The sequence below is a fragment of the Prionailurus bengalensis genome, chromosome A1 (genome assembly GCF_016509475.1).
Source record: "Prionailurus bengalensis isolate Pbe53 chromosome A1, Fcat_Pben_1.1_paternal_pri, whole genome shotgun sequence".
NCBI classification, from domain to species: domain Eukaryota; kingdom Metazoa; phylum Chordata; class Mammalia; order Carnivora; family Felidae; genus Prionailurus; species Prionailurus bengalensis.
Genome location: NC_057343.1, coordinates 16708896 through 16736210, shown reverse-complemented (window position 1 = coordinate 16736210; position 27315 = coordinate 16708896). Strand labels below are relative to the sequence as shown.

The 27315-nt window shown below is 35.9% G+C and overlaps 1 pseudogene; it reads left to right on the top strand.

The window, feature by feature from the left end:
• The first annotated feature begins 10157 nt into the window (after positions 1–10157).
• On the top strand, positions 10158–14274 carry LOC122477165 (annotated as a pseudogene).
• The last annotated feature ends 13041 nt before the right edge of the window (positions 14275–27315 follow it).

Here is a 27315-nt window from a genome sequence, read left to right as displayed (position 1 = left end):
ATCTATCAATATTAATTTACATATGCCTAAATACGTTTACTCTTCCTGATAATGTTTCATGCTTTTTTGACTGCTTTGATTTCCTGAGATTCTTTTTTTGTTCAGCCATTTAAGTGTTCATTCTGGAGATTGTCTAGTGATGAACTATCTCAAGTATGAAATTGTTTCTATCATTTTAAAGAGTATTTTCACTAAGTATAGATTTCTAGGTGGTCAGGGTAGTTATTGATGTACTGAAAAATACTTTTAGTATTTTTTTTAATGTTTATGTATTTTTGAGAGAGAGAGGGGGGAGGGGAAGGGCAGGGAGTGAGGGAGAACAGAATCAGAAGCAGGTTCCAGGCTCCAAGCTGTCAGCACAGAGCTGGAGGCCGGGCTCCAACTCATGAACCAGGAGATCATGACCTGAGCTGAAGTCAGACACTTAACTGACTGAGCCACAGAAGCACCCAAATTTTAGTATTTTTTAAAGGTTACTTATTTATTTTTGAGAGAGATAGCATATGCGAATAGGGGAAGGGCAGAGAGAGAGGGAGAGAGAGAATCCCAAGCAGGCTCTGCACTGTCAGTGTGAGGCTGGATATGGAGCTCCAACTCACAAAATGTGAGATCATGATCCAAGCCCAAATCAAGAGTCCCACGCTTAATTGAGCCACCCGGGTGCCCTCTTCTTCGTATTTTAAAGATTTTTTTTATTAGGTGTTGGCTTCCGTGGTTATTGGTAAAATTTAACCATCGTCTTATTTTTCCTTTTAAGATGACGTTTTTCTGTGACCACTTAAAAAATGTTCCTTTGTCTTTGATATTCAGGATTTGACGATGATATGACTAGATGTAGTTATCTTTTCATTTATCCCAGTTTTACTGGGTTGGGTCTTACTAAGCTTTATAAACATGTAAGTTGATAGCTTTCATCTGATTTTAAAAAATTCTAGACCAGGGGCGTCTGGGTGGCTCAGTTTGTTAAGGTCACAATCTGGCAGCTCGTGAGTCCGAGCCCTGCGTTGGGCTCTGTGCTGACAGCTCAGAGCCTGGAGCCTGCATCGGATTCTGTGTCTGCCTCTCTCTCTGCCCCTCCCCTGCTCATACTCTGTCTCTCTCTTAAAAATAAACAAACATTTAAAAAAATCAAAACAATTCTAGACCAGCATTTCTCCAAATATTTCTTCTATTTCATGTCTTCCATCCTCTTCTTCTGAGAAACAATCACAATTCAACTATTAGATCATGTTTCATATGTTTAGTGCTTTCTTTTGTATTTCATTATTTTTTCTCTCTCTGCTTCAGTATGTATAATTTTTGTCAGTCTGTCTTTGAATTCACTAACTATTCTGCTGTTTCCAATCTGCTGTCAGATCAAGTCAGTTAATTAATGACTTCACATATTTTCTTCTATATTGTTTATGTTTTCCTCAGATTTTTAAAAATATATTAATCAGAGTTATTTTGAAGTCTTTTCTATCCTAATTCCACCATCTGGCTCATTTCTGGGTCTCCTTCTCTTGACCATTTTTTTTTTTCTGTACTGGCAAACAGTTGAATCCAAGCATGTTTTCCTGATTCTTTCAAGATTTCATTCTGGGCTTTTGAAAGGCATTCTATTGGGAGTGGGGAGGGGATGGGGGAGAGACACTCTCTCTGTTTTGCCCTTATTCCAAGGAACTGGTTCTTACTCTCATAAAACGGTCCTATTGGGTCTCAAGTTAAAGATCAGGGTATTCATCAAATTCTTTCCATTGTAGCTGGGACCAAGGCCATCTTTCATCCCCTAGGTACTGTTTCTGTGATCTTTGATAGGATATCCACCTTCTAGAAGCTATTCTATGCTAGGCCTTCTCTAATTTCTCACTGTGCATTAACAATTTACCAGTTGGCCAAGGACCCAAGGAGAATTTGTGGCTCCTTTTCCCATCCTTCCCCTACTATTCCAACCACTTGGGCACCTTGGAACACTCTTTCTCTTCCCTCTGCCTAGTGAGACTTCCACTCTTGTCTTGGGCTCTATGTAGCAGCTTAATAATTGAAAAATGATCTTGGAGGGAAGCTGGAATGCATGTGGTCCTAACCTCCAATGCTTCCTTCTTTCAAAACCATAATCTTGCATTGATTGCTTTCCAATACCAACAAGCAGTCATTGTATATATTTTGGTTGTGACAACATTAAGGAAAATCTAATGATATCCAAGACATATCTTTTAATATGCCAGGTCTTACGTGGCTTGAAAATCTTAGTCCTATGTGGTTTGAAATAGTAAGGTCTTCAGAGGAAAGAGATAAATACGAAGGAAAAAAGCGCACATTGTATAGTGATAGAGAAATATTTTTCAGCATACGACCTGGAGTCCATACATATCCAATCCAATCTCCAGTGACTTTTTACATCTGCAGAATTATAAAAGGAAGATTAATAGTCACCATTATGATTTCTCGGCACAACAAACCTTGAATCACCAAAATAAAATTAAGCAGTATCCAGTAGATTTTACTTATTAAGCTATAGAAGTATTTTACTGATACTCTATTAGAGACAATATTGGAAAAGCTTAACCGCCTTTATATTTGTATCCTGAGAATACGAGTCACTGTCTTTTTTCTCCTCTATGGCATGAGTGTTTTGACTCGGGGTTCTCAGTAATGCCATATTATCAGGCATGCCTCACAACACCCTAATGAAGGAATGTAAAATATGTCTCTATTTTGAAGGGAGGAAAGGAGGCTTAAAGAGCTAGTTTGCTTGTATTAAATATCACACCTAGTTAGTGATGAATAAAATAGTAAAAAATCCATATATTTAAAAATTTCTATTGTAAGACTTTCTGATGTACCACACTCTTATGTTTAATGAAGTTTTGTGTGTTCATGCATAGGAAAGAGAAGGGGGGGGGAGGATCAAAGTGAGGAATAAAAGAGTTATAATTAACCATATAACTAAGGAACCTCAACAAAACGGTGGATCCCAAAGGACTCTCGTTAGCTGGGTTTTATGGGAAACCTTTTGAATCTCTAGACCACAGTCCAAACAAGGGTTCCGGGAGGCTGCTTCAAGAAGCTTCCAGGAAATTTCCACAGTACTGCGTAGGGGCTGCGGTGTAAGGGGCTGAGGCTTGTTTTTTTTGTTTGTTTTGTTTTTTGTTTTTTGTTTTTTTGAGGCTTATTTTTAATGAATGGTGTTACTTCTTCACTTTTGACTAGCTCTTTCATTTGTCTTTGTGGTACTGTAAACTTTATATTTCACCTTAATTACAAGAACAGCTTCAATAAGATTTTTTTTTTTGACTCCTCTTTTTCCTCTCCAGGAGGCATTAATGATCTGGAAAAGAATCCAACTTAAACAGCAGAAAGATATTTAAAATCGTCACTCTCTCGCTTTAAACTGGGAATTTTCAACATGAAAATGATTAGATATGCAATGTATCGGTATGCTTAATGAGAATACAGTCATGTGGCACATTTAAATAGCTTCGTTTAAAGCTTGCCTTATAAACCAAAAATGTATTTGGGGGATGAATCTAAAGATCTTCCTAAAACATGCATGTATTCTCTCCCCTTTCCACCACCTGAGATTATAGGTTCTGTTTACAGCAGCAGAGTGCATAAGGCAGCGTGAAGCTTGTCATTCTGTGTAGGCAATCACATGTACCTTTATTTTTTCCATTCTGTGTTCCTGAGTAGACACACCCTGCGGCTATAGCTCCTGGGGAAGATGGTTGCGTTTCTTCGTGGGAAGCTCCAAAATGAAAGCATTTCAAAAGTCCGAAAGTTGGCTTTGCAACTGTGACCTGCCACCTTTTTTTAAAAATGAAAGTATGAGCTGCTTTTCGTTTCTCTGGAAGGCAAGTGCCACCTGTCATAGCGTGCTGTGGCCCCTGCTCATATTTTGATAAGCAATTTCCATTTAGGTTTTCTTTTCCTGATGAAAGAGATCTAAACTAACTGGCGAATTTTCTTGGTTTTGTTTTGGTTTTTTTGTTTTTGTGTTTGTTTTGTTTTGTTTTTTAGCCAATGTAGCTAAAGAAGTGGGGACAAGTGTTTAGTTGGAGGGAACTGGAAAAGGGTGGGGTGCCTGGGTGGCTCAGGTCATGATCTCCTGGTTCCTGAGTTGGAGCTTTGCACTAGGCTCTGTGCTGACAGCACAGAGCTGGACGCGGGGCTCGAACTCACGGAACCGTGAGACCATGACCTGAGCCAAAGTCAGACGCTAAATCGACTGAGCCACCCAGGTGCCCCCAAAATAAATAAACACTTTAAAAAAATTTTTTAGAAAGAAACTGAAAAAGAGTATTTTTAAGAAAGTGTTTATATCAAATAATAAAAATTTTACAGGCAGCATGAAATTTGGAATTTGTCTAATTCTCTCATTTACACATAATAAAGCTGAGGCACTTACCAGTTCAATGATACACATCTACTTAGTGATAAAAATCAACACTAAGACCCATGTTTTCTAACTCCATTGATATTGCTCTTTACTTTAAAAACCAAATAGGTTTCAAGAGGATCACGTTCCAGCCTCTTTTTATTTTCAAAAATAAAGTTACTCTTTCTTACATATAAAATATCCCTGAACATTTTATGTCACTGATAAATTATACTAAGTTTAATTTTGGTAGATTTTTAGTGATTTTTTTCTAACAAATTAATTAAGCACTCAACAATTTTGATCTATAGAAATAGGGTAGACATCGCAAAGAGATAGTCGTGCTTACCTTTTAATTTATTGTGCATCAAATAGACATCAAGTTATGTGGTACACAGAAGATGCGTGTTATCTCTAAATATATTTAATAATTAAACATATGCAACATTTTGAAAAAAAGTAAAACATGAAATCTCACTTTCAAGAACGTTGCTGAGGAAAAGAAACATTTAAGCAGTTAAGTACAGAAAGTCCAATAAAATTGATTAATAAACACACCATTTATGTGGATCTACAATAGTACTGAATTGAAATGGGGATCTGAAAGTATTTACATATACTCACACTTATGTTTTTATAAATGAACTATTATTTTAGTTCCAATTCCATGTGATTGCAAAATATATTTAAAATTTTCTCACTTATTGATGTGTTAAATATCTGAAGTTATGACTGATTATTGAAAAAGTTGTCAGGAAGTATATAAAGTTTTTACAATATGGCACAGCTTTGATTCACATGGAACTGTTGAATAACCAAAGAATAAAAATAAGTACCCAAGCAACCTCTGTAAACGCATATAAGTATTCTTTAAGCACGCCAAGATGCTGATTGGATAGTTGACTGGATCAGAGGCCTGTTAGAGAGGTTTTGGCTTAGGTCCTTGGAATCCTACAGATGTTAATGTTTAGCTCAGATTTTATCACAAACCTAGAAGTCAGCTTGGTCCCCAGTAAGTGAAACTGAGTGCGAAATGTCCTATGTAGGATGGAATTATTTTTTTGTACTGGACAGCCTAGTACTGAAGATTTTTCTTTTGTAATAAAAACAAATATTTCTCAAAAATCTACCCTTTCTCAGGTAATGGGACTATCTCAACTAGTCATCATGATAATTCATCAAGTACAATTATATCCCCATTTAATAGGTAGTCATGCAAATAGCAAATGGCAGAGATGAGATCTACACGGGAAAAAATAGGAAAAAAAATAAATGGACAAAGAAGTTAACTTTTTTTTTTTTAATTTTTGTTTTCAACGTTTATTTATTTTTGGGACAGAGAGAGACAGAGCATGAACGGGGGAGGGGCAGAGAGAGAGGGAGACACAGAATTGGAAACAGGCTCCAGGCTCTGAGCCATCAGCCCAGAGGCCGACGCGGGGCTCGAACTCCCGGACCGCGAGATCGTGACCTGGCTGAAGTCGGACGCTCAACCGACTGCGCCACCCAGGCGCCCCAGAAGTTAACTTTTATCTTTAAAAATATCCTTATCACTTGCTCAGGGACAAGAAAATAGCATTGCCTCTTACGTATCTGAATGAGGAGTCTATATCAGTTTCATATCACTTTTGATATAGATCTACTATTGAAGGCTATAAAATATCCACTGTTTAAATCTGGTCATCCACCATATCCTTTATGGTATTCCACGCTTCTAGAAGCCATCTTAGAAAACATGTAGTTTAATTGACCTGTTTTCCATTTGAGTGGACCAAGGGAGGGAAATAATTTACAAAGATGAGTATAAAGGCAATACAAATACTAAGCAGAAAAGCCAGGATAAAAAATAAATTTCCTCTACCTCAGATGTTGTGCTTTCTATGTCATTATGTCTACCTTATCTGGAAACACAGGGTTGACTCAAGAACATAATGATGTGAATTGAGTGGAATCACTATAATAGTGACGGTAAGTTCCTTGGGAGACTGATGGCACTGACTCTTTTTTAAATAATGGTTTTAATGAGAAACAATTCATGTACCTTACGATTCATGCATTTAAAGGGTAATATCAATAGTTTTTAGTATACATAGACATCATATCTTCACAAAGGTAAGCTACCATCATTAAAACAAATTTTAAAATATTTTCATCATCCCTAAGAAAACCTCATATCCATTAGTACTGACCCTCCATTATACCTTTGCTTCCAGCCATAGGCAATTACTAATGTACTTCCTGTCTTATATTTGCCAATTCTGGACTTTTCATATAAATGGAATCATACAATGTGATTTCTTTTGTCACTGGTTTCTGTCACTTAGCACAATAGTTTCAAAGTTCATCTATGTTATAGCTTGTATCAGTATTTCATTTCTTTTTCTTGATAAATAATATTCCACTATATGGATATACTACATTTTCATCACCTGTTCAGTTGATGGACGTTTTGGTTGTTTCCACTTTTTGGCTTTAATAAATAATGAGGCTATGAACATTCATGTACCAGTTTTTGTGTTAACGTGTTACCATTCCAATTGGGTGTATATCTAAAAATGAAATTGTTGGCTCATAGGGTAACTCTAGATTTGAACTTTTGGGGAATTTCCAGACTGTTTTCCAATGAATTGGAACATTTTATATTCTCATCAGCAGCATACGAGGGTTCTGATTTCCCCACTTCATCGTCAACATTTGTTAATATCTTTTTTGTTATAGCCATTTTAGTATACGTGAGGTGGTATCTCATAGTTCTGAATTACATTTCTCTAATGATTAATATTGCTGAATACCTTTTCATAGGCTTATTGACCATTTGTATCTCTTCTTTAAAGAAATGTCTATTTGCATATTTTACCCATTTTTAAATTGAGTTTTAGATCTTTTTTTATTATTGAGTTATAAGGTCTTCTTACATGTTCTAGGTACAAGTTCCATATCAGATATATGATTTGGAAATATTTTTTTCCATTCTGTGGATTGTCTTTTCACTTCTGTGAGGGTGTCTGTTAAAGACATGGTGGCTTCTACTTTTTTTCTTTTTTTTTTTTTTAGTTAAGAGTCTGTTTCTTGGTTTGCTTCTCTCTCTCTCTCTTTCCCCTTTGTTCATTTGTTTTGTTTCTTAAATTCCACATATGAGTGAAACCACATGGTGTTTGTCTTCCTCTGATTTATTATTTAGCATAATACTCTCTAGCTCCATTCATGTTGCAAATATCAAGATTTCATTCTTTTTTATGGCTGATTAATATTCCACCACACACATATGTATATGTGTATGTATATATATATATATATATATATATATATATATATATAAATTACCACATCTTCCTTATATCTTCCTTATACATTCATTAGTTGATGAACACTTGGACTTTTTCCGTATTTGGCTAGTATAGATAATGTTGCTATGTACATCAAGGTGCATGTACCCCTTCAAATCTGTATTTTTGTATCCTTTGGATAACTACCTAGTAGAGAAATTCCCGGGTCACAGGGAAGCTCTATTTTTAACTTTTTGAGGACACTCCATCCTGTTTCCACAGCTGTACCAGTTTGCATTCCCATCAACAGTGCAAGAAGATTGCTCTTTTTTTTTTTAATGTTTATTTATTTTTGAGAGAAACAGATTGCAAGTGGGGGAGGGGCAGAGAGAGACAGAGAGAATCCAAAGCAGGCTCCAGGCTCTGAGCTGTCAGCACAGAGCCTGACATGGGGCTCGAACCCACGAACCATGAGATCATGACTAAGCTGAAGTCTGACACTGAACCCACTGAGCCACCCAGGTCTCCTAAGGGTTGCTCTTTCTCTACATCCTCACCAAAACCTGTTGTTTCTTGTGTTGTTGATTTTAGTCATTCTGACAGATGTGAGGTGATATCTCATTGTAGTTTTGATTTGTATTTCCCTGATGATAAGTGACAATGAGCATCTTTTCATGTTTTTGTTGGCCACCTGGATGTTTTCTTTGGAAAAATGTGCTTTCATATCTTCTGCCCATTTTTTAATTGGATTATTTATTTTGGGGATGAAAAACATGGTGGCATATACTTTAAAAGTTGCATTCCAGGGGTGCCTGGGTGGCTCAGTCCGTTAAGCATCCAACTTCGGTTCATGAGTTTGAACCCCGCATGGGGCTCTGGGCTGACAGCTCAGAGCCTGGAGCCTGCTTCGGATTCTGTCGCCCTCTTTCTCTGCCCCTCCCCCACTCCCACTCTGTCTCTCTCTCAAAAATGAATAAATATTTAAAAAAATTAAAATGAAGAAAAATAAAAGTCACCTTCCATACATAATCCATGTGTTATCCAATCCAAGTTGATATACACACACACACACACACACACACACACAGGTAGAGTATTGTGTGAACTGATTACTGCCCAGTATTGACTGATACTCAGCTTAGAGGAAAACATTTAAAAAGCACATGCATTTCATCACTTTTTTTCCACAGAATCTACCATCTACACTTCAGTTCTTAAAACCACGATGAGAGTATCCAGACTACAACACATTGGCGCCCCATGAGATTTTTTTTTTACTGAATTGTATCTTTGACTTACGCTAATGTAAAGGACACTATAAGGTGTGCGTCTATGTGTGTCCTGAAAAGACCTTTAAGTAGTGGTGTGCTGGTGAATGTTTGACACCTATCTCTCTAGGGAACAAGAACCCCTCATTTGCAGCATGTGCCGATTCTTTCTCAGTAGCTGATTTCAAGATACCAGTGTGACGTCACTGGCCTCAGAGTTTGGAAAAGATGCTTGTAACAGAGTCCCATGACGTGGTTGGGCTGGTGTGATTCAGCTCCTGCACATCACTGTCATCAGGAGTAACCATGCATCTTGCCTCAGGGATACGGTAAACTACCTACCAGATCAGTTTTTAATTCTTGCATGTGTACCACGAAGTTTACAGCCAAATTTGAAGTCAATTTAAAACAGCATGTGTAGGTCTTCATTGCATGCGTTTTGCTATCTCATTCCTGGATCTGTTTGTAAATCAATCCTTGTTTTTATCTCTTCTTTTACGCCTCCTTTTAAGTTTATTCTATATTTTAAAATTGTGTTTGTAAATTCTCTTGGCTATTTCCTGGAATGACTTACAATCGATTTAAATACATAAGTGAATAATCCTTATACAACTTCAGGCACCGAGTGGGGATTAAGGGTGAAGTAAATACTGGCTAATCCCTGAGATGAAAGCACCAAAAAAGGTTGCCTGTCAGCCCACCTCTACCCAGGCAGGAACAATTCACTTTCTCTCTGGCCCTCAGAGTCCTTGATCTTACAGTTAGGTAAGTCAGGATGAGCTCTAGTGTCATTCAAATTATCCTTCATTGTGTGACTCCGAAAGCCTATGATTCACTCTAAAATTAAATTCTATTGATATTCAACATGGTTTGAATAAACTATGTAATTTTATGTCTATGTTCAAGTGATTTTAATATTATACTCACCTTTAAGTCTTGCAGACTGCCATTGGCTCCTTGGTGTTGACAGGCAGACTTGTGGGTGCATATAATTAGCTTTTTATAAAATGACATTTCATCTGTAGGCAGAGTAACAAATTTTAAATTTTATGCATGAAAAGATTGATAGCTGGCACAATTATTAATTCCTGCAGGCTTCCTGTTGGTGGTATATGATTTGGAAAAGCATTTGCATTTATACTCTAATAAAAGAAAGCTCTATCCTCTCCTTTAATTTTGGAAAGTATAATACTTTAAGCAACTCTAACTTAATAGTCCTAATACCCAGGGATATGTTAGCAATTCCTAAGAGCAGGTGGTTATGACATGGTAGAAAATGTTCTGGGTTTGTTAGAACTTGGGCTGGAGTTCCGGCTGTACTTGGACAACCACTTGACCTTAAACAAGATGTGCAGTGTCTCTAAGCCTCAGATTCATGCTGTAAAATGGGCGAATCTATTTACCTTTCAGGGCTCGTTTGCAGATCAAAGGAAATAGTAGTTTAACTATCCCTAGCATAATTCCAATTTGGCACGTATGAACATTGATGAAAACCTTCTCACTGGTCTTTTAGATACTTTTTAGTGCAAAATTGCTCATTGTTACTCAAGGTCTTAGTTTAAACCAAATGGCATAGGAATTGTTTCTTCCCAAATTCCTTAAAATAATCATATTCCTTCTTGATTTTTCTCACCAGAACAAATTTGGTAAAATATTTTAGTAACAGGTATTCAGAAGAAAAAATATCTAAATCATCATCCTAAAAGGCAAGCAAGGCCTTTGTGCTATAAATATCCTGAATTTAAAAGACTGTTCAATTCTTCTTATTTTTTTTCTATTGCTTAAATATGTGAAAATCACATTACTTAGTATCTCACACATGGAACCTATTAAATATCTGGGAATGATTACATTATTCTAATTCCATATTATAAGGAGGCATAATATATATGCATGTAGAAGTTAAAATTAAGGTAAAAAAAACTAAAAGAAAATCCTTTAAACATTCTGCGGATCTGTACATTCCAAATAAAGCTTACTATAGAAGATATCACTTTATTTTTAAAATGTGTTGAGGTAGGAAACTGTCAGGTGGTGAACTTGTGAAAGTGTCATTTAAATGTAATCTATAGGGTACAGAATGTTCCCTATTAAAAAAAAACACAAAAGTTATTGGAGTCTTACTTTCAGTTTGAAACTGTTAAATTTAAATCCCAGGTAAAGATGATATGAATGATAATGTGTATCAACCAAATGGCCATAACAATTAAGTATGATATTATGTCATCAAATTTCTGTTTCAGAAACGCAATATACAAATGTGTCATGAACAAATACAGTGGGAGAAAAACCCAAAACCAGTCTGGAACAGAGTGGACCAGAATAATATCACAAAACAATAAAGCATGCTTCTAAAACTATAAGTGAAATTTACAAATATATAAAGCTAACCCGCTCTTCTATCTTATAACTTATGTAGGTAAGCATGTAAAACGGTATTAATAAATGGATATGATAGTTCATAATTATTACCACTAGTAATATATGTATATTTATATATATAGTTACATCCATAAAAATATTAACATAAAATATATTGTTTTGAAACTCTTTTTTCTTAGAGAGTGCACACAAGCAGGGAAGAGGGGCAGAGAGTGAGAGAGAGAATCTTAAACAGGCTCCGTGCTCAGCACAGAGCCCAACACAGGGCTTGATCCCAGGATCCTGGGATCATAACTGAGCCAAAATCAAGAGTCGTATGCTATATCTGAGTGAGCCACGCACGCACCCCTGTTTTGAAACTTTGAATGAATCTCCTCTATCTCCAAATAAATGTTCACAGATTTGATCACTCATTTGCAACCTGAGTGTTTTGAGCACCCTTTCATGTGTACAGACAGGAGCAAAATTCTTCCTTCTCCCCATGTTGTTAGGTTTACCTGAGCCTCTGCCCAGATATCAAACCGATGGTGCGCCAGGTTCTGGAAGCTCAGGGTGTGACCTCATTAATTTCAACAAAGAGTGACCTCCCTCACACCCAGGAACACAATCAACAATGCAGAAATGATGTGTTCCCCTGTGGACTCTGCATCCTTCCCTATCCACACTGATAGCACAGCATGAACTGAGCACTTTCACTCTCAAAACTAGTCACTACTCTGATACTTGATTTGTTATTTCTTCAACAGCAACTATGCCCAGTACATAGTGGTCTTCCAACGTATTTGTTTCCGTTTTGTAAAAAAGACTGGGGAAAATAGAACCTATCTTTCTTATGTCTGAGATGATGTCCGTGAGGTCAATTAATAAGTTACACCAGGTGAAGAGGTGTTGTTGTTAAAAGTTCATATTATTTAGACCAAAATTTGTACATGACTTCGTATAAAAACATGTTTATATTTTTTTATGACTTTGTCTCAGTGCCAGCTGTCACTGAAAGGAGGAAACGGTGGGTAGGAGACCATTGAGTGCTTTCACACTTAAACAACTGTTTCCATCTTGCAGAACAATCTTTCCCAAAAAGAATATACAGACTAGACAATAACTGGCAAAGCTGTTCTTGTAAGACCATGCTGTCACCCTGATCTTGGACTTTCCAGCTTCCAGAACTGTGAGAAGTAAAGTTCTGCTGTTTATAAGCTACCTACCCAGTCTGTGGTATTTGCTATGGCACACTGAACGGACTAAGAGAGGAGCCTTGTGCCAAATTTATTGGTAAATGTGTGTGTTCTGACTGCTTCATTGACCGGCTGTTTCTTCATCTCTCTTTCCTTGGGCATCCCTATAACCTGAGACACAATAAGGAAATAGGCCAGAATAAGGTTATCACCTTAGAACAGCCTCGAAGTATCAAGTGAAGAGAAGAGTCACACATCCCTCACTATAAATCAAAAACTGGAAATGATGAAGCTTAGTGAGGAAGGCATGTTGAGAACTGAGGCCCAAAGCTAGGCCTCTTGTGCCAAACAGCCAAGCTTGTGAATACAAAGGAAAGTCTCTTGGAGGAAATTAAAAGTGCTACCCCAGTGAACACATGAATGATGAAAAAAGTGAAAAACACTTATTACTGATAGGGAGAAGTTTGAGTGGTCTGGACAGAAGATCAAACCAGTCATAACATTCCCTTAAGCCAAAGCCTAATCCAGGGCAAGATTCTAACCGTCTTTATTTCTGTGAAGGCTGAGAGAGATGAGGAAGCTTCAGAAGAAAAGTTTGAAGCTGGCAGAGGTTGGCTCATGAGGCTTAAGGAAAGAGGCCATCTCCACAACGTACAAGTACAAGGTGAAGCAGCAAGTGCTGATGTACAAGCTGTAGTAAATTACCCAGGAGATCTCACTGAGGCAATTAGTGAAGGTGGCTACGTTTCAGTGCAGATGAAACAGCCTTCTACTGGGAGAAGATATCATCTAGGACTTTCACAGCATAAGCTAAGTCAATGACTGGCTTCAAACTTCAAAGGATGGGCTGACTGTTTTGTTAAGGGCGAATGCAGCTGGTGACTTTAAGTTGAAGCCAATGTTCATTGACCATTCAGAAAATCCCAAGACTCTTAAAAACTATGCTCAATCTATTCTGCCTGTGCTCTATAAATGAAACAACAAAGCCTGGATGGCAGCACATCTGTTTACAACATGGTTTACTGAATATTTTAAGCCCATCGAAGAGACCTTCTGCTCATAAAAAAAGATTCTTTTTCACTGTGCATTGAGAACACACCTGGTCCAAGCACTCATTGATGTACAATGAGATTAATGTTATTTTCATGCCTGTTAGCACAATATCCATTCTGCAACCCATGGGTCAAGGAATAATTTTGACTTTCAAATCTTATTGTTTAAGAAATAGATTTTGTAAAGCTCTAGGTGTCAGAGAGAGTGATTCCTCTGATGGATCAAAGCAAAGTAAATTGGAAACCTTCTGTAGAGGAGTCACCATCCCAGATGCCATTAAGGACAATGATGATTCATGGGAAGAAGTCACAGGAATTTGGCAAAAGTCGATTCCCACCCTCGTGGATGACTTTGAGGGCTTCCAGACTTCAGGGGAGGCAGTCACTGCAGATGTGGTGGAAACAGCGAGAGAATTAGAGCTAGAAGTGGTGTGTGAAGGTGGATGGCTTTGCTGCGATCTCATAATAGAACGTGAACGGATGAGGAGCTGTTTCTTATGGACGAGGAACGAAAGTGGTTTCTTGAGATGGAATCCACTTCTGGTGAGGACGCTGTGATGATTGTTGAAACAACAACAAAGGCTTTAGACTATCACACAAACTTAGTTGATAAAAGCCGTGGCAGGTTTCGAGAGGATTGACTCCAATTTTGAAAGAGGTTCTACTGCGCATAAAATGACATCAAATAGCATCTCACGCTGTAGAGAAATCACTCATGAGAAAAGAGTCAATCGATGCAGCAAACTTCATTGTTGTCTCATTTTAAGAAAATGAGTCTCTCATCCTTCAGCAAGCACTGCCATGATCAGTCGGCAGCCATCACCATGGAGCCAAGCTTCTCCACCAGCGGAAGTTACAAGTCGCTGAGCTCAGATGACGGTTGCCACTTTTTAGCAATAAAGTATTTTTTAACTAAGGCATTTACATTGTTTTTTTGGACTTAATGCTATTGCACACCTAATAGTATAATCATAGGTTTCACATGCCCTAGGAAACCAAAGCATTCGTTTGAGGTGCTTACTGTGATTTTGCTTTATGGTGGTGGTCTGGCAGGCATGGAACTCATAATATCTCTGATGTATGCCTGTATTGACTGATTTAAGAAAATAATAGACTTAATATATTTATTTAATACAGAATTTTTGTACACAGAGGTACCATAAAGGTTATCGGACCAAATCTCTCATATTACATATGATGACACTGCTAACTAGGAAATATTTAGCAGCTTCCCTAAAGCCACACAAGCACTCACTCTGTAGTTATATTGACTTTTTCCCTGGTCCTCTACTCAGTATATTAAGTTCAAAAGAAATAGACTCCACATTCTTATACTCCCGGAACTAGAATGGGCCATTTTGTCAACCTAACCTGTTTTGAATCACTAAATCAGTATGGCATAGAGGCTAAACCATAGGCTTTTGAGGCTAATGGCCTGGATTTTGATCTTGACCACTCACCTCCTAGGAAGTTTGTCTTTGAGCAAACTACTTAAACTCAATCTTATCTCAGTTTCCTTATCTGCAAAACAGTAATACAGTAGAACTTTGGATTGTGAGTAACTTGTTCTGTGAGTGTTCTGCAAGATGAGCAAATATTTTAAACAACTTTTTACTTGATAAATGAGCGATGTCTTGCAATACAAGTAGTATGTGACACTGAATGTCACGTGATCACAATTAGTTCTTCTCTCACTGTGGGATTGTGGGTTATTGTCAATGCAATGTCACAGATACATAAAATCCTCCAAAAGAGGCAAAAGCAGGTGTCATTGGATAGGTTCCTTGTTAAAGTCTTACAAAAGGAAAAAGATTCCATTGAGCCAATAGATAGCAGTGATTCTGTTACCGATAGTGAAAGTCATTCTACACAATAATCTTCCTCACTCTTGTCTCCATCACACCAGCCATGAAGGTTTTCCAAGGTAAGTGCAGGTTAATTTGCTTACTTTTCTTTATATTTTGTATTTCCTTTATTATTTTGTATTATATTACAGCATTGAAATCATTTTTATAAGAATATTTTTGGGTTGTGAAAGGAATCATCTGCATTTCCATGACTTCTTATGGGGAAATTTGCTTTGATATACAAGTGCTTTGGATTAGAAGCATGTTTCCAGGACAAATTATGCTTGCAAACCAAGGTTTTACTGTAATATGAAAATTATTGAAATAAAACTCTTAAAGTACAGTATCTGGCACACAACAAACAATTTATAAGTGTTAGCATATTATTAGTGTTATTACTTTCGTGTATAGTGATTATGCGCCTTAATATTTTTTTCTCTGTTTGTAGAAAGGTAAGACATATTTTATAGGATTCAAGAGGGGCCTGGATTCACATTTTATATTATCTTCTCAGGGTGACATTATGAAAATAGGGTACTTTTGTGGTGAGCATAATTTATAAACTTGTTGCATCACTAAGTTGCACACCTGAAACTAATGTAACATTGTGTGTCAACTATACTCAAATAAAAAATATATATATAACTTATAGGCATGAAATTCATGTGCAGCTCACATTTTGTGTCACCGGGTAAATAATGATATGATTCGCCAAACTAGGGAAAACACAGTGAGGACGGTGAGAGTTTTCAGATGTGGAGATGGTTTAAGACATATTTGTGTTGAACCACATGAGGCATTATAGAGTTTTGATTGGTATGTGAGTCTTGAATTTAGGGGAAAAAAAGACATCAAGATACAGGAGCAGAAATATCTGCTTTTGCACCTTGGCTCCACCCTGTCCCAACGGTTGGACCCAGGACACTACTATTAATTCTTGAATTTCAGTTTTTGAATTTGTTGAAAATCAGTGGAAGTGCCAACACAAAACTAAATTGAAAATAATGAATTATTATACGTAAAATTGGCTGGCACTGCAGTTTGTGCTTTACTTGTACCCTTTATCTGTCTTTCTTTCCATCCAATACCTCTTCTTCCCTTTCCCTTACTGTACAGTGGACACATCATGGACTGGAGACAGAAAGACTTGTTTTGAATCCTGATTCAATCACCTGCAATGATGTGACTTGAACAACACTTAACCTATATGAAATTAATTTAAATTAATTAGTTAATTAATTTTACCATCATTTGTAAAATAGGCATGTACCTATGCATTGGTTTTTGTGAGGAATAGGTAAAGATTAAATTAATATTTATTATTATTATTTAGGTAATATGCTCAGAATATAGAAAACGTAGTGCTGGTTTCCGTTCTTTCTTTTTTGCTTTGTGATATTTCTATTTTTATCTATAGTTTTTCCTTAATTGGTGTTAATAACCTTAAGAAAACACAAAATAAATATACTTCATTTTTAAAGTTTATTTATTACTTTGAGAGAACAAGAGAGAGAGACAGAGAGACAGTGTGTGCGCATGCATGCAAGTGAGCGGGGGAGAGGCAGAGACAGAAGGAGAAAGAATCCCAAGCAGACTCTGTGCTGATCTGTTGCCCCGTTCAATGTCACCAACAGTGAGATCATGACCTTAGCGGAAACCAAGAGTCAGAAGCTCAGCCAACTGAGCCACCCAGGCGCCCCAGAATAAATGCACTTTAGAAATCTACATAAGATCTTGATTTTGGTGTTCTTCTATTTTATGTATGCTTTTGCATTGATTTTCTATTATTGGTCACAGCAAAACTTAAGTGATATCTAAATGCAGTTTTCTATTAATAAGTGAAGGCAACAGAAAATGTTATGCATGAATTACTTGGTTGACACACTTTCTCATTTGTTGAAGTAAAAGAAAAACATTCAGAGAGATTTAAATGTGGATGTGAGTGAAAGCTGAGAAATTCTGAATTCCCAATTTACTTGATCTTTTTCTCTAATTCGTTCTATAACTGCCTCCAAGCTTTGAATATCACAAAATGTATTTTGAAAAGAAGTCAATGCAGAATAACCATTTTATTTTAATAATGATGCACTTTCTGATGTCAAGAAATCAGAATAATTAGTCTTTATTTTCATTCACCAACCTGTTTATTCTAGGAAGTTAGCCATTGTTTTCTATACAGTCATAAAGCATAAATATCACCTTTCCTTGTTTACTTCTTGAAATTACCGAAGTGATGAAATCATATCTATGTAATTTTTAGAACTCATGAATTGGGAAGGTATTGATAGCAATACCTTATAGAATATTAATATACAAGCAAATAACACATAAAAAGGGAACAGATTATTCTGTCATGTATCTGATAAAAATAAGTTGTCACTAAATAATGTGCATAATCCAGAAGAGTTTTCTATGCTATTTTTTAACTTCAGAAGTAAAACTTTTAGGGGAAGATACCGTTTAGGTGAGTTTTAGAATGTTAAACACGCTGTGGGTAGAAGAAATATGAATGCAACTGAAAAATAAGATTGTTGGCAGTTTATTTGCAATGGAAACACATAAAACTGTAAAGTGTCTATCAGTTGTATAGTACTAAAATAAACCTGTCCTTGTTTTTCAAAATTTTATCAATAACCATGCAGCTGTGAACTGCACATGCTAAATTAAATCAACATGTTGGAAGAAAAAGAGTTGATGATGGCACTAATCACTGAGTATTTAAATGATGTAAGAGCTGAGAAGAAGAAAAAAAAAGGAGAGAGGAAAAAAATAAATCATGGAGGGCAGACAATTAGTAAGTAGGGCAAGCCAGTGGCTTTAATGGACATATTCTGTAAAATAGCATAAAAAGTGATGCTTAAAATATTGTGCCTACAATTGATTATTGCTGCTTCTCTTCATGCCCAGAGGATAATATACTGAATTTGTCATCTTATTATTCCAAACTCATTGGTTTTGTGTATAATTCTGACAAAGTCCTTTAAATTCATCACGAGATCTTATACTAGATACAATTGAGTGCTATAAAGGGCCTGGATATACTGTAATTCCAAATGTAATTACCAAGATAGCAAATGTCTTCAAGGATACTCCATTATTTAAATCCCAAGTTAAGTATCTATCAAGAATAATTAAAAATTGAAAACAAATGATCTTGATTATTCAACTCAGGAATTTAGAGAAGGGAGTTAAAAGAAACGAAATAAGTTAGTGAGAAATAATCATAAACAATTTATTTTATTAATAATAAAGTAAATAGTTGAAATAAAAAGAGACGCAAATGAAACCAATAATTAAATGAAAGAATAAAATCCAACTTTATTGATAATCACATTCAGTGTTAATGGAAACACAACTAGAAGGCAGAGCCTGACAGAATGAATTTTACATACATATATATGTATATGTATATGTATATGTATATGTATGTATATATGTATGTGTATATATGTATATGTATATATATGTGTGTATATATATATACACATAAAGACCAATCAATATGGTTTCTAAATAAATTGACTTTAAATATAAATGCACGCGGAGGTTGAAAGAAAATTGATGGAAGTGTACAGCATTCAAGCAGGATAATAAGGCTTTTCTGTGTCAGTGTTGCCTACATTAATATTAGGTAAAATAGATCCAAGGCCAAGTATATTGTGATATCAATTAAGGAACAGTTTGTAATGATAAAAAGAGATTTTTCATCAAAACATAAAACCATAAAGTGTATGTGTCTTAAAAAATAACTTCAAAACACATTTTTAAAAAAGTACACAATTAAAAGAATTTAATTTGGTTCACTTTACAATTGTGGTGGGAGTTTTAGCACCGTATTCTCAGTAGTTGAAAGAAAAATGATCATTAAGACAGAAATGATCTAAACAAAATGACTAACCACCTTGCCCAAACTAATACTTCAGGACAGTATGTCCTAGAAGTACAGAATATTTTTTCCAGCAGCACATAGTGTATCCACCAAGAAAGCCCACAGACAGGCAATAAAACAGATATCCATAAATTTGAAAGATTGAAATCATACAGAATCATACAGATATTCTGACCATCATGAAGTGAAATCAGAAATCAATAATTTTATGGTACCCAGGAAAACATCAAATATTTGGAAATAAAACAAAATACTTCCAAGAAATCTATAATAGTGAGAAAACCACAAAATAAACTAGAAAATATTTTTAATTAAATGATATTGAAAATACAATTTCATAATTTGCAAGATACAGGAAAAGCAGTGCTTTGGGATATATGTATGGCTTTAGACGCACATGTGCAAAGCAAAAGCTGAATACATAGAAAAAAAGAAAAAAAGAAAGATAAGTATAAGAATCAGTGGGGGCACCTGGGTGGCTCAGTGGGTTAAGCCTCTGACTTCGGCTCAGGTCGTGATCTCATGATTCCTGGGTTCAAGCATCATGTCAGGCTCTGTGCTGACAGCTTGGAGCCTGGAGCCTGCTTCAGATTCTGTAGCTCCCTCTCTGTCCCTTCCCTGCTGTGCTCTCTTTCTCTCTCTGTCTCTCAAAAATAAATAGATAATCATAAAAAATAATAAGAATCAGTGAATAGGGTGCCCTGGGTATCTCAGTCAGTGTAGCATCCAATCTTGGTTTGGGCTCAGGTTTGTGAGTTCGAGCCCTGCCTCTGGCTCTGTGCTGCCATTGCAGAGCCTGCTTGGGATTCCTCTCTGCCCCTCCCCTGCCAGCACTTTCTCTCTCTCTGTCTCTCTCTCTCTCAAAATAAATAAATAAATAGACTTAAAAAAGGAATCAGTGAACAGATGAATAATAGAGATATTAATAAAGATGAATAATAGAGAAAAATTAACAAAACCAAAAATGCTTTCATGGAAGAGTAATAAAAATGATGCACTCCCACCTAGCCAAATTAGAAATTACTAACCTTACAAATAAAAGCTTAAGAACTGGGATAGCTACTGCAGACAATAAAAGGACAATATGAAACTTTATGACTGTTAGCTAATAAATTTGACAAATTAAATAAAATAAGAAAAAAATTCCTCAAAAACCACACTGTACCCAAACTGATACAAAATTAAAGAGAAAATGAAAACAGAGGCGCCTGGGTGGCTCAGTCGGTTGAGTGTCCAACTCGGCTCAGGTCATGATTTCATGGTTCATGAGCTTGAGACCCGTGTCAGGCTCTGTGCTGACAGCTCAGAGCTTGGAGCCTGCTTCGGATTCTGTGTCTCCCTCTCTCTGCCCCTTCCCTAATCACACACTGTCTCAAAAATAAATACATTAAAAAAAAGAAAGAAATAAAATGAAAACATCATTGGACACATTAGGGAAATGTAATACGTTATAAAAATTCTTTCAGCTAAGTAAATGATAGGCCCAGGTGTCTTCATTGATGACTTCTACCAAACATTTAAAAACTCACCAACAAACACCATACAAACTCTTCCAAGAAGGCAAAAGAGGAAGGAAGAGTTCCAAACATGTTTAATGAGACCAGCATCCCTCTAACACTAAAATTAACAAGATATAACAAAATGAACAAAAAACACAGAGATAATAAAAATACATTAAAACATACAGAATACCTCTCATAAATACAAACGTAAGGGGCACCTGGGTGGCGCAGTCGGTTAAGCGTCCGACTTCAGCCAGGTCACGATCTCGCGGTCCGTGAGTTTGAGCCCCGCGTCAGGCTCTGGGCTGATGGCTCGGAGCCTGGAGCCTGTTTCCGATTCTGTGTCTCCCTCTCTCTTTGCCCCTCCCCCGTTCATGCTCTGTCTCTCTCTGTCCCAAAAATAAATAGAAACGTTGAAAAAAAAATTAAAAAAAAATATAAACGTAAAATTGCTGAAAAGAATATTAGCACATCAAATCCAGCAATATTTAAAAATATTAAATAACTAATATATATAATTAATATATACATAAGTGGTATATATTTAATATACTATGAACAAAAACCTTTTATCCCAACAATTCAAGGTTTATTTAACATTTGAAAATCAATCAGTATATTTTACCATAAAAAGAATAAAGGATAAAAACCTGTGTTTCCTTCATACATGCTATAAAATCATATGGCAAAATTCAACAGATAAAAAATTATTATCAAGTCAGAATATAAAGAGACTTCCACAATCTGATAAAAAAGCATTTATAAAAAGCCCACAGTTAAAAGTAATACTTAATAGTAATACTTAATACTGTAGCTCGGTTGGTTGAGCGTCCAACTCTTGATTTTGGCTCAGGTCATGATCTCACAGGTCATGGGTTCAAGCCCACGTTGGGCTCCGTGCTGGTGGTGGAAAGTGTGCTTGGGATTCTCTCTCTCTCTCTCTCTCTCTCTCTCTCCGCCCCTCCCCTGCTTGTGCTCTCTCTGTCTCTCTCAAATAAATAAACACTTAAAGAAAAAAGTAATACTTAATATTGAACTATTGAAACTTTTCCTAACCTTTCCTAGAGAGATCAGGGAAAAGGAAAGGATCCCCATTTCCACCACTTCTATCCTGCAATATACTGAATATACTCTCACGCAATAAGGAAAGAATGAAAGCTGAAGAGGAAGAGGTAAAACTGATTTGCAACTGACATGATTATTCACACAGATAATTCTGAGGACCCTAAAAACAATTATTAGAGCTAGTGAATACATCTAGCAAGGTTTCATGATACACGGTTAATAAATACCAGCAGTAAATAAATGTAAAAGGAACTGAAGGAGAAATACCATTTAAAATAACACTCATAAACATAAAATGCCGTTCGATAAATTTAATAATAGATACACAGTGCCGCATCATTAAAGCATATAAAAGATTGCTGACCTAATTAAATATAATCTAAGTAATTGAACTTATATATGGAATAGTCAATATTGTTAAGATGTTGATTTTATCCAAATAGGCCTATAAATTCAATGCAATCTAAATCAAAACACCAGACTACCTTTTTTGTAGAAATTGATGAGAAAGTTCTAAAATTTATATGGAATTAAAAGATGTGGATTAACCAAAGTTAGCCTGAAAAATAAGTTTGGAGAGTTCATATTATCTGACTCAAAAATTACTACAAAGCTATAAAATAGTATGGTACTGGCATACATATTGACAAAAAAATTCACTGTAACTAAATAGCTCAAACACACATTCATATTTATACAGATATTTGACTTTAAATAGGGCATCACTTTAGTTAAATAAGGGAACAAATTTTTTCAACAAAGTTTGCTACAGAAATTGTATATCCACATGGAAAAAATAAATGGAGAGAAATTGGACTCCTATCTTATATGAGATGTAGAACATTTGATTAAATATGGATCATAGATTTAAAGATAAAAGCTCTAAACATAGAAATTTTAGAGAAAAACATAAGCACCTAGCTACATGACTTTGGAGACAAGAGATTTTGTTTTGTTTTGTTTTGTTTTTGCTTTGGTCATTTTCCAAAATGCAACAACTGTGTGTATGTGTGTGTGTGTATCTATTTATAGGTATATATGCATACATATAGATGTAGATAGATAGATAGATAGATAAATAGATAGATATAGATGTACATATATATATATATATATATATTAGACTTCATCAACATCGTAGAAAAATATGCATCAAATTAAGAAAGTAAAAATTAGAAAAAAAAATGTGTAAGACAGACCAGACAGAAATATTCACCCCCCCAAAACATGAACAAAGTCTGGTATCTGAATTTATAAAAAAACTTCTACAACTGAGTAACAAAAATATAAATTACCCAATGGGAAAAAAAAGGGGAAAAGTAATAGAAAAAGGAGAGATGCAACTTGACAAGCAGCATATAAAAATGCTCAATGTCTTTATTAAATGTGAGAAATGTAACTAAAACCATAATTACATATCAAATATCTCATACCATATATATAAATTACTTCAAAGAGATAAAGGCTAACAATACAAAATTTTAGAAGAAAACAAAGGGAGAAATTGGATGGCTTTGAATTTCTTAAATTTTAAATACAGCACAAAAAAATACTATAAGATAAAAAAAATTATAGTTCATCAAAATCAAAACTTTGGTCACCCAAAGACACTATATTGAATTTGAAAAGGCAAACCACACCCTGGGAGTACATAGTTTGTCTGTTTGTTTGTTTGTTTAATGTTTGTTTATTTTCAGGTGGGGGCGGGGGCAGAAAGAGAGGAGAGAGAGAATCCCAAACAGGCTTTGCACTGTCAGCACAGAGCCCAACGCAGGGCTCAACCTCACCGACCTTGAGATCATGACCTGAGCCAAAACCAAGAGTTGGACACTTAACTGACTGAGCAACCCAGGCTCAGCATCATACCTGAGAGTATGTACTTTTAAAATCTGTATCTTGCAATGCACTTTTTCTGGAATATATAAAGAATTCTCACAAAGAAGACAATCTGTTAAAAAAATATATAAACTATTCCCTCACTCAAAATAAAATATTCAGGAATTTAATACAAAATAGGCAGAGATTTTAAAAAACGAATAGACAAATCAAAAATCTAAAACTACAAAACCTTTACATTGGCTTACTTTTGTTTGATGAACGTAACAATCTTTTAAAACACTCTGTGTTTCCTAATTATTATTTTCATCTACTCAATGAACTGTTCCCTTTAAAATAACAAGTTCAAGGTGCCTTGTTAGCACACTAGGTAGCGTATCAGCCTCATAAAATAACTGGCTCATTTTGGTCATTTCTACACTCTTTTATAGTCATCAGGTATTTTCAAAAGATTGCTGGTATATTTTCACCATACTCTTGAATATATGAGCCAGTAGACAAAAGAAAATGGGAGGGCATCCTCTGTAGCTTTCGGTCATCTCGGTCAAAAGCCCCTTCCCAGAGTCACTGCCTGGCTGTGGGTTCAGTATCTACTGGGCCACTATGTGACCAGGCAGGTTGGCCTTTGCAGTGAGTGGTGACAAGGGGGCAGACCGCCTGCAGGCAGAAACTATGGTCAAAATGCAAAAGCCTTTGATCCAGGCATGGGCATTTCATGTGTTTCACATACAAATGCACAGTGCAAAAGAGAGTAATTTGTATTTGCAAAATGTCACATAAAACCAAAGAACAAAAGCAATCCCTTTTCATCTTTACAGATGAACATTTTTTCCAAGTAACATTTCCTCTGGGCCCATTCCTGGTTTCACACCTGTGTTGTACTCAGCTTCCCTCTTTCCCTCGGTTGTTAGTAAGCCCTGCACTTCTAATTTGGACATACAGCTTCCTCAGCATTGACTCACCGGGCCGAATATTGTTTAATAAATACAGGGCAAGAATGACTCAAATGAAGCTTTTGTTCCTTCACATATAATAAAAAGCTTATATAATTTAAATATATGTAAATTGTTTTACATAAATAAGTCAACAAGATGGGAAAGCAGACACAGTCATAGCATAGCAAATACAACTTTTAACTTCATGTAATTGAGAAAATGGGCCTCCTTCCTGGGAACAAGAACCTTGGGGTCTCAGAAGAAGATTAGATACCACATGACATTCATTCCAAACCTTTTGACTGAATTTTGGATTTCACCAATTTTCTATCTACTCCATTTTTCACAATTGTTTTTTTTTTTAATGTTTATTTATTTTTAATGGCGGGGGAAGGGACAGTGAGAGGGGGAGACACAGAATCTGAAGCAGCCTCCAGGCTCTGAGCTGTCAGCACAGAGCTTGATGTGAGGCTAAAACTCACAAACTGTGAGATCATGACCTGAGCCAAAGTTGGTCACTTAACTGATGGAGCCACCCAGGTGCCCCTCAATTTTTCACAATTCTTAAAAACAGTGTATGCTATTGTTGACTGTATGTTTATCTAATCCTCACATTTGACCTCTGTAGGTCTTGTCTCCTCAATGAAGTTAAATTTGAAGATTGAGATTTTATATTACTTAGAGAATGCATATACACAGAGAGAGTACTTATATTTAGAGAATAGTTCTATCCCTAAAACAAATGTTAAGTAAAAGTCTATTGAATTAATGTCTCTAAAAGTAGAGAAGGAATCAATTTTACTATTTTCAAGTGATCCCTTAATAGGCTTTTGTTTTTTATAGTCATACAATGAGTTTTCTTCTTCATAGTTTTTGCTTTTTAAATAATCTGCTAATCACAAAAGCTTCTATTTATGAAGTAACACCATACTTCTGGCTAGTAGTCCATTATCATCTTTGATGTGTCATTCAACATTAGCTACATTCTAATAGTTATTACACCTTGATAAAATACACATTTCTGTTTCAAAATAAAATTGTTACCAGACTCCAAGACCTGGTTCTTGAGTCATAGAAATGAACACTGAACTCAAGAGAAGGAAAGCAGGAGTAGTTTATTAGAGATAGATTGTAAACAAGGGAGCCAACAAGAAAGAGAAATTTTGCTCCCCAAAGGGGTAGTGTGCAAGGCTTATCTAGGCACTTTTCCAAAGGGTGAGGGACTGGGAATGGGGAAGCATCCTTCAGTCCCACGGTCATTGTCTTGTGGTCATTAATTTTCAGTGGACCCAAGACAATCACAGGATGCCTTTCTCCATGGTCAACATTCTTTTGGGGCTCCTAAGAAATAGAAATACTTGTGCAAGCGGGCTTTGAATTGTTACTTCTAATTTTGCCCTGGCAACCATTACTCCCTAAGGGCTGTTATCTCTTGTTTGTTCACTTTCCCAGAAGGAGGTATTTGTCTTCGTGTATGGAAACTTTTAACACTTGCCTCAGACTGGCGGGTTTATATGAGTTAAGTCTCTCTTGCTTTTCCTAAACTGTCTCAAAATGAACTAATATCAAAAGGTTCCTAGCATTTGAGATTATCTAGTAATAAGAATACATTGTCTTTTAGGCAAAAGAGTATTACTTCAAATTCATGAATGGAGGTCACCATGTATATTATCAGATTTTTTTAAATGACAAGATTATATAGGGAACCCCTGCCAACCCTTTGAAGGCAGGTCTTCCATAGTCTAGAAGAGTTCTGCTAAATTATACCAACACTACTCAAAATTCAGATTTACTTTATAGTAACTCTGGAGAAAATGGATAAGTCATTCCTAAGAACAATTTTAACAGTATGTATCCAAGAGCTGGAAATATTAGACCAATGTAGTTGGAAATTGCTGTAATAAATACTACTTTGAATAAGGTAATACTGAAAATGTTTCTTTAAACCATTCAAAATGTAGAATGGAAAGCATAGATGTAACATATGCAAATTCTGTCCATGATAAAAATGTTTTAAGTCATATATTCATTTAGAAATCTATGTTCATATATATATATATATATATATATAATCAAATATTATATATATATATATATTTATGTAAATATAGACAAAAATTCCTCTTTTGGCATCATGTTTTGGAGAATAACATATAGTATGATAGTCAAGTGTGAGTTTGAATCCCTGTTCCATCACTTATTATCTGTGTGATCCTAGACAGTTTACTTAACCTCTCTGAACCTTGGTTTCCATACACATAAAACCAGGAGGATAATACCAAGTTCCCAATGTTTTGGGAATTAACATAATTTCATTTGCTCAAAATTAAAGTTCAGTTAAAGGGAATGATTTTGTTGAGACTCTTATAATTTTGACTATACATTTGAACCTCTGGAAATTGGCAAAGGGTTTGAGAAGAAAAGCTAGTAAAAACAAAAACAAGATAAAAGGGGCCAGCCAGATGCCCAAGGCTGGATACTCCCCTTGCATACTTTTGGCTTCTGTAATCTTGCTTGCCTCCTGTGTCCACCAACTGCTGGGATAGCACCACTGGTAAGTGCCCCTACCCTTTTTCTTTTGTCTCTCAACCCCCTACTATCCCACCCATAAAAGGAGGTCAATGCCAAGGTTTGGGGCTCAGCCTTTGGAGGTGACTCCGCTGGGCCCACACAGGTGCTCAATAAACAATCTTTTCTGATTCCCCAAGTGCATGTGGCTTGTCTCTTCTTGGGGGGGGGCG